The sequence below is a fragment of the Carcharodon carcharias genome, chromosome 2, assembly GCF_017639515.1.
Source record: "Carcharodon carcharias isolate sCarCar2 chromosome 2, sCarCar2.pri, whole genome shotgun sequence".
Classification (NCBI taxonomy): domain Eukaryota; kingdom Metazoa; phylum Chordata; class Chondrichthyes; order Lamniformes; family Lamnidae; genus Carcharodon; species Carcharodon carcharias.
Genome location: NC_054468.1, coordinates 134,876,395 through 134,889,820, shown reverse-complemented (window position 1 = coordinate 134,889,820; position 13,426 = coordinate 134,876,395).

The window sequence follows — 13,426 nt, the reverse complement described above, 5'->3', positions numbered from 1 at the left end:
AAGGACAGAATTTTCCGTTCTAATGTTTTTTTCTGTTTTGATATCAGCTAAATGCACAAGTGCCACCCCCATCTTTTTTCTTCAGTTTGGCCATTATAGTGAGTATTGGTCATTTATGCTGCTGTACTATTTAAATTAGTTTGCATATCAACACACTGGTTTGCTAAGCTTTTGTTCTCACAAACCATACAGTACTGAAGTTCCTGTATTTGGCTACAATCAGCGTTCAGCTTTCCAATTTGTAAATGAAGATTCGTGTTGGTAGCCTCTAGTTCTGCCAGCCATGACACCAAAGTTTTTGCAATTTAATCTTAACCATCCCCCAGTATCTTCAATTGTGTCAGGTCTCTATCCAACTTGATGCACTTTGTATTGTAACTTTCTGCACCTTTTGGTGTGGTGCTGACCTCATGTGTTGTAAATCTCAGCATACTATAAGTCCTGCCACAGCTGGGCTGGCTGTGTCTAGAATATAAAACATTTGTGGTACCCATTCTGATTTACAGCACTGTAAGGTTATCTTTCCAATGCACTTGATTGGCAAGTCATTGTCAGCAGTCAGCCAGGCCATGGTGGGTTGTGCCAGAGATTTCCACTTTCCCAAATACATAACCTTCAATTTTTAAACAATGCATCGATGCTGTAACCCTTCTCTCATAGGTTTTATTTTGAAAGGCCTGTATTGAGGTAGACACTAACTAGGTACAAAATGCATTCCAACAATTCAATGCCTAAGAAGTTTCACTCCTGAGCTTTGCTTCTGTATCTTGCCACAAAACTGACTTATGTTGTTGTTGCTGGTGTGTCATCAGCTCTCACCTACAGATTTGGAAGTTAACTTTTACTTTAAGTTGAACTTCCAGGAGTATCCATATCTGGCTAGGATCCTTCTAATCCTCAGCTATGAATTCTGGCATGTTGGTCTGGTGCAGTCCCTCATTGCCTAGTGCAAACTTGATTTTTACAGCCATTTCTCTTATTCACTCAGTCCTTGATCCAGGAAACAGTTCCATCCATTGGCGAAATAATCTGAACTCATGCACTGTATACAAACATACGAATTAGGAGGAGTAGGCCACTCTGCCCCTCCAACTTGCTCCACCTTTGAATAAGATCATGGCTGATCTGAATGTAATCTCAACCCCACATTCCTGCCTATCCCTGATGAGCTTCCACCCTCTTGTTAATCAAGAATCTATCTAGCTCTGCCTTAAAAATCTTCAAAAACACTGCTTCCACCACACTTCGAGGAAGAGAGTTCCAAAGACTCAATTCTCAGAGAAAAAAATTCTCCTTATCTCTGTCTTAAATGAACGACCTCTTATTTTTAAACAGTGACCCCTAGTTCTAGATTCTCCCGCAAGAGGAAACATCCTCTCCACATCCATCCCGTCAAAACCCCTCAGGATCTTAAAGGTTTCAATTAAGTCACCTCTTACTCTTCTAAATTCCAGTGGTTACAAGCCTAACCTGTCTAGCCTTTCCTCATAAGACAACCCACCCATTCCTGGTATTAGTCTAGTAAACCGTCTCAGAACTGCTTCTAACGCATTTACACCTTTCTTTAAATAAGACATCCAGTATTGTACACAATATTCCAGATGTGGTCTCACCACCGCCCTGTACAACTGAAGCATAACCTACCTACTTATGTAATCAATTCCCCTCACAATAAATTATAACATTCTATTAGCTTTCCTAATTACCTGCTGCACCTGCATTCTAACCTTTTATGATTCATGCATGAGAACACCCAGATCCCTCTGCACCTCAGAGCTCTGCAATCTCTCACCATTTAGATAATAAACCTTTTTTATACTTCCTGTCAAAATGAACGATTTCACATTTGCCCAGATCTTTGCACACTCAAAACCTATCTACGTCACTTTGTAGCCTCATGTCCTCTTCATAATTTACTTTCCTACCTACCTTTGTGTCGTCAGCAAATTTAGCAACCATTCCTTCGGATCCTCCATCCATGTTATTTACTTGTCAAACGCTGCCAACCAGAAAAAGACCCATTTATGCCAACTTTTTGCTTCCTGTTAGCTAGCCAATCTTCTATCCATGTCAATATGTTACCCCTACACATGAACTTTTATTTCCTGCAATAACCCATGTGGCACTTTATCAAATGCCTTCTGGAAACCTAAGTACAGTATATCCACTGGTTATTAGACCATAAGACATAGGAGCAGAAATTAGGCCAGTCGGCCCATCGAGTCTGCTCCGCCATTCAATCATGGCTGATTAGTTTCTCAATCCCATTCTCCCGCCTTCTCCCCATAACCTTTGATCCCCTTCCCAATCAAGAACCTATCTATCTCAGTCTTAAATACACTCAATGACCTGGCCTCCACAGCCTTCTGTGGCAATGAATTCCATAGATTCACCACTCTCTGGCTAAAGAAGTTTCTCCTCATCTCTGTTCTAAAAGGTCTTCCCTTTACTCTGAGGCTGTGCCCTCGGGTCCTAGTCTCTCCTACTAATGGAAACATCTTCCCCACATCCACTCTATCCAGGCCTTTCAGTATTCTGTAAGTTTCAATCAGATACCCCCTCATCCTTCTAAACTCCAATGAATATAGACCCAGAGTCCTCAAACGTTCCTCATATGTTAAGCCTTTCATTCCTGGGATCATTCTCGCGAACCTCCTCTGGACCCTCTCCAGGGCCAGCACATCCTTCCTGAGATACGGGGCCCAAAATTGCTCACAATATTCTAAATGTGGTCTGACCAGAGTCTTATAAAGCCTCAGCAGCACATCCCAGATTTTATATTCTAGTCCTCTCCAAATAAATGCCAACATTGCATTTGCCTTCCTAACTTCCGACTCAACCTGCAAGTTAAGCTTAAGAGAATCCTGGACTAGGATTCCCAAGTCCCTTTGCACTCCAGACTTCTGAATTCTCTCCCCATTTAGAAAATAGTCTATGTCTTTATTCTTCCTACCAAAGTGCATGACCTCACACTTCCCCACGTTGTATTCCATCTGCCACTTCTTTGCCCATTCTCCTAACCTGTCCAAATCCTTCTGCAGCCTCCCTGCCTCCTCAATACTACCTGTCCCTCCACCTATTTTTGTATCATCTGCAAACTTAGCCAGGATGCCCTCAGTTCCTTCAACTAGATCATTAATGTATAAAGTGAAAAGTTGTGGTCCCAACACTGACCCCTGCAGAACTCCACTAGTCACCGGCCGCCATCCTGAGAAGGACCCCCTTAGCCCCACTCTCTGCCTCCTGCCAGACAGCCAATCTTCTATCCATGCTAGTACCTTGCCTCTAACACCATGGGCTCTTGTCTTACTGAGCAGCCTCCTGTGCTGCACCTTGTCAAAGGCTTTCTGGAAGTCCACGTAGATAACATCCATTGGCTCTCCTTTGTCTAACCTACTCGTTACCTCCTCAAAGAATTCTAACAGATTTGTCAGGCATGACCTCCCCTTGATGAAACCATGCTGACTTTGCCCGATTTTACCATGCACTTCCAAGTATTCTGAAATCTCATTCTTAATAATGCACTCTAAAATCTTACCAACGACCGAGGTCAGGCTAATCGGCCTGTAATTTCCCGTCTTTTGCCTCACTCCCTTCTTAAACAGGGGGGTTACATTAGTGATTTTCCAGTCCTCTGGGACCCTCCCTGACTCCTGAAATATCACCACTAATGCCTCCACTATCTCTTCAGCTATCTCCTTCAGAACTCTGGGGTGTAATTCATCTGGTCCAGGTGATTTATCCACCTTCAGACCTTTCAGTTTTCCTAGCACCTTCTCCTTGGTTAAGGCCACCATACTCACCTCTGCCACCCCGACTCTTGAATTTTGGGGATGTCACTCGTGTCTTCCACTGTGAAGACTGACGCAAAGTACCTATTCAGTTCCTCCGCCATTTCTTTGCTCCCCACTACTACTTCTCCACCATCATTTTCCAGTGGCCCAATGTCCACTTTTGCCTCTCTCTTACCCTTTATATATCTAAAAAAAACTCTTGCAATCTCCTTTTATATTACTGGCTAGTTTACCCTCATATTTAATCTTCTCCCTCCTTATTTCTTTTTTAGTTGTCCTCTGTTGGTCTTTGTAGGCTTCCCAATCCCCTGGTTTCCCACTGCTCTTCGCCGCATTGTATGATTTCTCTTTAGCTTTTATGCTGTCCCTGACTTCCCTTGTCAGCCATGGTTGCCTCGTCCTCCCTTTAGTATGCTTCTTCTTCCTAGGGGTGAATTTTTGCTGTGTCTCCCAAATTACTCCCAGAAACTCCTGCCATTGCTGTTCCACTGTCTTTCCTGCTATGATCATCTCCCAGTCAATTCTTATCAGCTCCTCCCTCATGTCTCTGTAGTTGCCTTTATTCAACTGTAATACCATTACATCTGATTCCAGCTTTTTCCTCTCAAATTGCAGGGTAAATTTTATCATATTATGGTCACTTCCTCCTAAGGGTTCCTTCACCTTAAGCTCCCTTCTCAAATCTGCCTCATTACACATCACTAAATCTAGAATTGCCTGTTCCCTAGTGGGCTCCACCACAAGCTGCTCCAAAAAGCCATCTCATAGTCATTCCACAAATTCCTTTTCTTGGGATCCACTATCAACCTGATTTTCCCAGTCAACCTGCATATTGATATACCCCATGATCACTGTAAACTTGCCTTTCTTACACACCTTTTCTATCTCCTGGTTTATCTTGTGCCCCACATCCTGACTACTATTCGGAGGCCTGTACATAACTCCCATTATGGTTTTTATACCTTTGCAGTTCCTCAACTCTACCCACACAGGTTCTACATCATCTAACTGGACATCATTTCTTGCTATTGATTTAATTTCATTTCTTACTAACAAAGCAACCCCACCCCCTCTGCCAACCTGCCTATCTTTTCGATAGGATGTATATCCTTGTATATTTAGCCCCCAGTCCTGATCCCCTTGCAGCCATGTCTCTGTAATGCCCACCATATCATACCTGCCAATTTCAATCTGCGCCACAAGCTCCTTTACCTTATTTCGTATACTGCGTGCATTCAGATACAACACGTTCAGTCCTGTATTTCCCGTCCCCTTTCTCATTGTCGTCCCTTTATCTGATGTGCTTGAAGTTAGATTCCTAGCCCTTTCCAAACACTCTGTCCTATTTTGTGTTCTGGAGACTTTAATAGCCTCTCCTGGGCTCTCCTTTCTTTTCAGTTTTTTCATAATTTTCCATGAAGTTGAATCCACCACCACCCCCCCCACCACATGCTAACCTGCTGCTTTGTTTCACATTAGTCATATTTCTTGGAGTTTTACCCTTCCCTCCCCCCCCACCCCCACTTTCTAGTTTAAAGTCCTGTTCACCACCCTATTTATCCTCTTCGCTAGAACATTGGTCCCAGATCGGTTCAGGTGGAGACAGTCCCAATGGTACAGATCCCTTTTGTTCCAATACTGATGCCAGTAAATGGAACCCCTCTTTCCCGTACCACTCCTTTAGCCACGTGTTTACTTCCCTTATTCTCGCATCCCTATGCCAATTTGCACGTGGCTCGGGTAGTAATCCGGAGATTATAACCCTTGAGGACCTGTTCTTTAATTTAGTTCCTAGTTCCTGATAATCCCCAAACAGGTCCTCTTTCCTAGTCATACCTATGTTATTTGTCCCGACGTGGACCACAACAACTGGATCCTCCCCCTCCCTCTCCAATATCCTTTCAAGCCGGTCAGAGATGTCCCTCACCCTGGCATTGGGCAGGCAACATACCATGTGGGACTCCCGTTCCTGCTTACAAAGGAAGCTATCAATTCCCCTAATTATAGAATCCCCTACAACTACCACTTGTCTTTATGCTTCCCCCCTCTTGAATGGCCTCCTGTGCCACGGTGCCGTTGTCAGCTGGCTCATCCTCCTTACAGCCCTGTTCCTCATCCACACAGGGAGCAAGTACCTCGTACCTGTTGGACAAGGTCAAGAGCTGAGGCTCCTCTGTTCCTGAACACAGGATCCCTCGACCTGCCTCACTTGCAGTCACACCCTGCTGACTGGACTTGAGGTACTTAATCTAGCGGGTGTGACCGTCTCCTGATACAAAGCATCCAGGTAACTCTCCCCCTCCCGGATGTGCCACAGTGTCTGGAGCTTGGACTCCAACTCATCAATTCTGAGCTGGAATTTCTCCAGCAACTATCACTTGCTGCAGATGTGGTCACTGCAGCTCGCAATGGGATCCGCCGGCTCCCACATCATACAGCTACAGCACATCACCTGCCCAGCCATTTCTACTTAGATAATTAATTTATTAATCAGCTTTGCAGTGTTTTTTTTTCCAAATTTGGTGCAGACTTCCTATCAACCAATCAGGTCACAGCTTTCCTGTGACGTCACTTTTTCAGTTTTGGCTTTAGTCACTCTGTGCCCCGAGGTGTTCCTCCCTCCGAGTCTGCTCTCTAGAGACAAGGCCGCGAATCCCCGAGGTAAGATAGGTTTATATTCACCGGTCCGGTGCTCCTCCCTCTGAGTCTGCTCCCAGGATTTAACCAATCAGCTTTTTCTTTAAAATCCACTTTCAGAAGAGTGTCCCTCACAGGTCTGGTGCACTCCTGAAGGAACTGCCTCTTCCTCTCTTTTTGTTTAAGGTTTGAGGGAGGGAGGGTGGGAGGGATGGAAATACTACAGCAATGTAATGTTTGGGGCTATTCTGTTCTTTGACGATGGGTCCTCCTCGATTCCCTCCTGAGTCGTGGTGACTGCAATGACTTCTCCCAGAATGCTTCAGTCACTTCTCACCAGTGCCCTCTGTTGGTTCCCCTTTATCCACTCCTTCAAAGAACTCCAATAAATTGTTTAAACATGATTTCCCTTTACAAAATCATGTTGACTCTGCCTGATTGCCTTGAATTTTTCCTGAGTGACCTGCTAGAACATCTTTAATAGTAGCTTCTAACATTTTCCCTTTGATAGATGTTAGGCTAACTGGCCTGTAATTTCTTGCTTTCTGTCTCCCTTTTTGAATAAAGGAGTTACATTTGCTATTTTCCAATCTAAATGAACCTTCCCCAAATCTAGGGAATTTTGGAAAATTATCAATGCATCATCTACCTCACGAGCCACTTCTTTCAAGACCTTGGGGTGAAGTCCATCCGGACCTGGGGACTTGTCAGCCTACAGCACCAACAATTTGCTTAATACCACTTCTCAAGTGCTTGTAATTTTCCCCAAGTTCCTCCCTCCCTTCCATTTCCTGATTTACAGCTATTTCCAGGATGTTACTTGTGTCCTCTATGGTGAGGACTGAAGCAAAATAGCTGTTTAATTTATCCACAATTTCCCTACTTTCCATTATCAATTCCCCAGATACACTTTCTATAGAAGCAACGCTCACTTTGTTAACTCTTTTATTTAAATATCTATAGTAACTCTTACTATGTCTTCTTATGACCAGCTAGTTTTCTCTCAAACTCAATTTTTCCCTCCTTATTAACCTTCGTCATCCTTTGCTGTTATTTTTATTCTTTCCAATCTTCTAACCTACCATATGTCTTTGTGTAATTATATGCCTCTTCTTTAAGTTTGATACTGTCTTTAATGTTTTGTAAGCCATGGATGGTAGGCCATCCCCTTGGAATTTTTCTTTCTCATTGGAATGCATCTATTCTGTGTATTCTGAAATATCCCTTTAAATGTCTGCCACTGAACCTCTATCGACCTATCCCTTAACCTCATTTGCCAGTTCACTTTAACTAGCTCTGTTTTCATGCCCTCATAATTGCCCTTATTTAAGTTTAAAACGCTAGTTTTGGACACACTCGTTTCTCCCTCAAAATGAATGCAAAATTCAATTACATTATGATTGCTGGTACCTAGAGGTGCCTTCACTATAAGTTATCAATTAATCCTATCTTGTTGCTCAATAGTATGTTTAGTATAGCCTGCTCTCTGGTTGGCTTCAGAACATGCTGTTCTAAGAAACTATCCTGAAAAAATTCTATGTACTCATCTACACTACCTTTGCCCATCTGATTTTTCCAGTCTATATGAGGATTAAAATTCCCCATGATTATTGCTATACCTTTCTGGCAAGCTCCCACTATCTCATCTTTTATACTCTGCCCTAGAACGTAGTTACAATTAGGAGGCCTTATACCACTCCCACAAATGACTTCTTGCCATTATCATTCTTCATCTCAACCCAAACCGCTTCTACATCCTGGTTTCCTGAACTTAGATCATCCCTCTCTAATGTGCTAATACCATCATTAATTAACAGAGCTACGCCTCCACCTTTTCCTAACTTCCTGTCCGCCTAAATGTCACTTACCCTTTAATATTCAGGTCACAATCTATGTCATCCTGTAGCCATGTAATGGCTATTAGATTGCACTTATTTCAATTTGCACCATCAGTTCATCTGTTTTGTTTCGAATGCTACATGCGTTTAGCTACAGAGCCTTTAGTTTTGTCCTTTTATTATTTTTGTAGCATCTAGCCTTATCTGATTTACTCTTAGAATTGTATTCTCTGTCCCTTCCTGTCTCTCGGTTTATCATTTCCCATGTTAATAACTTTCTCTCTTGCCTCATCTCTACTCTTTGTTTTACATCATCTTCCCCATTGTCCGCACTATTCAGTTTAAAACCCTCTCTACTTCCCTAGTTATGCAGCTCACAAAGAGGACACCCCCAGCATGGTTCAGGTGTAGACTGTCCCAACGGTACAGATCCCACTTTCTGCAATACTAGTGCCAGTGCCCCACCCACTTCTCCCATACCCGTCTTTGAGCTATGCATTCATTTCTCTAATCTTACTTGTCCTATACCAATTTGCACATGGCTCGGGTAATAGTCTAGAAATTATCTTTGAGGCTCTGCTTCTTAACTTGGTGTCTAGCTCATCATACTGACTATGCAGAGCCTCCTTCCTCATCATGCCAATGTCATTGGTAACTACATGGACCACGACCAATGGATCCTTGATCTTCCACTGCCACAAGTGACTTCTTGCCTCATCCCAACCCAAACCACTTCTACATCCTGGTCCCCTGAACATAGGTCATCACTTTCTAATGTGCTAATATCATCATTAATTAACATAGCCACCCCTCCTCCTTTTCCTAACATCCTATCTTTCTGATGCCTTCCAATTCGTAAGTGGAATTTAAGTGACCACAGCAGCATGGTGCAGAGTGTCCTTCAAGTGGGAGAGGTGGAGCAAAAAGGAATGTATTTGTAGTAGGGGACAGTAATGGGAGGGGCATAGACACTGTTCTCTACAGTCAAGAATGAGAGTCCCAAAGGCAGTGCTGCCTGCCTAGTGCCAGGGTTAAGGACATCTCCTCGAGGCTGGAGAGGAACTTGGCTTGGGAGGGGGAAGGATTCAGTTGCCAAGGACCATATGGGTACCAATGACATAGGTAAGACTAAGAAAGGGGTCCTGCTGAGGGAGTATGAGCAGGTAGGAACTAAGTTTAAAAGCAAAACCACAAAGGTAGGATTGCAACCTGAGCCACAAGCAAATTGAGTTGGGTAAATAAGATCAGGGAGGTGAATGTGTGGCTCAACTATTGGTGTAGGAAAAATGAGTTTTGATTTATGGCACCAGTACTGAAGAAATAGGGAGCTGTACCATTGGAACAGCCTTCACTGGGATCAGCACACTGGCAAATCTGGGGGTGGTGGTGGGATGGGGGTGTAGAGGGAGATCATGTGAGCAGAGATTTGAGCAGTTAAAGAGAAAGGACAAGGCAGAGTAGCAACGTGAGTAATGAAAACTAGAGTGCCAGAAGGGGAGAGAGCATATAAACAAGAATGCACCAGCAAATAAGGTCAGAGTAAGGGAAAAAATGGTCAAAAGACAAAATTAAGCCGTCCATCTGAATGCAGCATTTGTAACAAGCTGGATGAATTGATCACACAAATAGAAGTAAGTGAGTATGATAGGATAGCCATTATAGAGACATTGTTGCAAAGTGATCATCACTGGATCCTGAATATTCGAAGGTTTGTGACGTTTTGGAAGGAAATGGAAAAAGGAGGTGGGGTTGCTCTATTAATAAAAGATGAGATCAGTACATTATTGAGAAATAGTCTTGGTTCACAAGATCAAAATGTAGGATTATTTTGGGTGGAGATAAGAAATAGCAAAGGAAAGGAGTCACTCATGGCAGTAGATTATAGGCAGCCCGACAGTAGCTACATTGGAAGACAGAGTATAAATCAAGAAATAATGGGGTCTTCTAAGTAAGGTACTGTAACAATTATGGGGTATTTTGATCTTCATATAGATTGCACAAATCAAATTGGCAAAGGTAACCTGAGGATGAGTTCATAGAGTATATTTGGGAGTTTCTTAGAACAATTCATTCTGGGACCAACCAGGCTATCTTAGACCTGGTAATGTGTAATGAGACAGGATTGCTGACCTCATAGTAAAAGGAACCTCTAGGTAAGAGTGATCGTAACATGTCAGAATTTCACATTCGGTTTGAGAATGAGAAATTTGGGTCCATAACTAGTGTCTTAAACTTAAATAAAGGCAATTGCAAGGGTATGAAGACAGAGTTGCCTAAAGTGGAATGGGAATATAGGTTAAAAGGCAAGACAGTAGAAAAGCAATGGCAGACATTTAAGGAGATGGGTATCCTTGTACTTAAATCACCAACTTAACAAGCAGGTACTGCATGTATTTAGGAATGTTGGCCTTTATTGCAAGGGGAATGGAACATAAAATTAGGGAAATCTAGCTACAATTATACAGTGCATTGGCATGACTGCATCTGGAATAGTGTGTGCAGTTTTGATCTCCTTACTTAAGGAGGGATTTACTTGCACTGGAAGCAGTTCATACAAGGTTCACTAACTGATTTTGGTGTTGAAGGGGTTGCATTGAGGAAAGGTTGAGCAGATAGGGCATATACTCATTGGAGATTAGATGAATGAGGGGTGATTTTTTGAAATATATAACATTCTGAAGGGGCTTGATTGACAGAGAGAGCTCAGTGGGCCAAATGGACTACTCCTGCTCCAATCTTTTGTGATCTTACATCAGAATCAATTTGAATTGGCATTAGTCTTAACAAAGTTTGAAATAAAACTCAAATTTCCATGAGAGTGTAAATTTAGATGCTCTAATTAGAGGAAGAATTAATAACGTTCATTGTCAGACCTGTGGCAGTTGCTGGCAGAAGTCTGGGAGTGTTCCACCAACATATAAATGCATCAAGTCCAACAGAGTCTCATCGGCCAGAGTGTACTTGAGCAATAAAAAGATCTCAATATCTTCTAGATCAATATTCTACTTTTTTTTGAATGAGAAATGATTCTCTGGCCACAATCTGACATCTCATTGAAACTGGAGGAATAAAGCTCTATCATCCTTGTAATGCAGCAACTCTCTTGATCACACTGGAGCCCTTTTTGCCGTGTTTCAAGCAGACATCACACTTTGATACGAGTCAGTAATTATGAGGAATCCAAGACATTTACAGATATTGAAGCTTAAAGCCAATAAAACTAAAGGCATGGGCAGAATAAGTGATTTAAATGAGATTGACCAATATTAATGTGCAGTCTTCATCAATTAGCACAAAATAACAGGCACATTGGGACACCTTTGTTAATTTAAAATGTTCTTGTCTCTTTTTTCCTTAAAGCACTAACTATTGGTTAAATATGATTCCATTCATGTTGGCATGCTACAGAGAAATATGGAATAAATAAATAATTTTTTTTCCTCCTGTCCCTGCTGAAGGCATTGACCCCTAGCTGACATGTGGTTCCACTTGTTCTAACGGCCTTCTTTGTTATTCTGCTGTGGGAGCTCAGACAGCTAGTGTTGGCTAGGCTATTTTACTACAGACATTACAGCCGAGCCCAATGGTGTCTTCACCTGATATCCGCGTGTAGACTTCCAGTGGGGGTTAAACCATATCAGAGAGTCTCCCCCTTGTCAGTGTTAGACATTGCTCAGTTGGTAGCACTCTCATCTGAGTCAGAAGGTTGTGGGTTCAAGTCCAACACTAGGAAATTTCTAGGCTGACACTCCAGTACAGTACTGTCAGAGATGCTGACTTTCAGATGAGATGTTAAATTGAGGTGCCATTTGTTCCCTCCGGTGGGCCAGATGATTCCATGGACTTGACTGATATTTATCCCTCAACCAATGTCACAAAAACAGATTATTTGATCATTGTCACATTGCTGTTTGTGGGTGCTTGCATATAAAGTGACTACACTTCAAAACAAATATGGTGGTTGTGAATTGCACTATCCTTTTCATGCAATTCAAAACCACCATATTTGTTTTGAAGTGTAGTCACTTTATATGCAAGCTCCCACAAACAGCAATGTGACAATGACCAAATAATCTGTTTTTGTGACATTGGTTGAGGGATAAATATCAGTCAAGTCCATGGAATCATCTGGCCCACCGGAGAGAACAAATGGCACCTCAATTTAACATCTCATTTACATACGTCACACCAACATTTTCCAGTTCCCTGGCCCCAACTGCTTCCTCTTCACCATGGAGGTCCAATCCCTCTACACCTCCATCCCCCACCAGGATGGTCTGAGGGCCCTTAGCTTCTTCCTCGAACAGAGGCCCGAACAATCCCCATCCACCACTACTCTTCTCCGTCTGGCTGAACTCAGTTCGCACACTGAACAATTTCTCCTTCAACTCCTCTCACTTCCTCCAAATAAAAGGTGTGGCTATGGGTACCCGCATGGGCCCCAGCTATGCCTGTCTCTTTATGGGGTATGTGGAACATTCCTTGTTCCAGTCCTACTCCGGCCCCCTTCCACAACTCTTTCTCCAGTACATTGATGATTACTTCAGTGCTGCTTCATGCCCTCGTCGGGACTTGGAAAAATTTATTAATTTTGCTTTCAATCTCCACTCCTCCATCATTTTCACGTGGTCCATCTCTGACACTTCCCTTCCCTTCCTTGACCTCTCTGTCTCAATCTCTGGTGATAGACTATCCACCAATATCCATTACAAGCCTACCGACTACCACAGCTACCTTGACTACAGCTCCTCACACCTGCTTCCTGTAAGGACTCCATCCCATTCTCTCAGTTCCTTCACCTCCGTCGCATCTGTTCCGATGATGCTACCTTCAAAAACAGTTCCTCTGACATGTCCTCCTTCTTCCTTAACCGATGTTTTCCACCCATGGTCGTTGACAGGGCCCTCAACCGTGTCCGGCCCATCTCCCGTGCATTCGCCCTCACGCCTTCTCCTCCCTCCCAGAAACATGACAGGGTCCCCCTTGTCCTCACTTATCACCCCACCAGCCTCCGCATTCAAAGGATCATCCTCCGCCATTTCTGCCAACTCCAGCATGATGCCACCACCAAACACATCTTCCCTTCACCCCCCCCGGTGGCATTCCGTAGGGATTGTTCCCTCCAGGACACCCTGGTCCACTCCTCCATCACCCCCT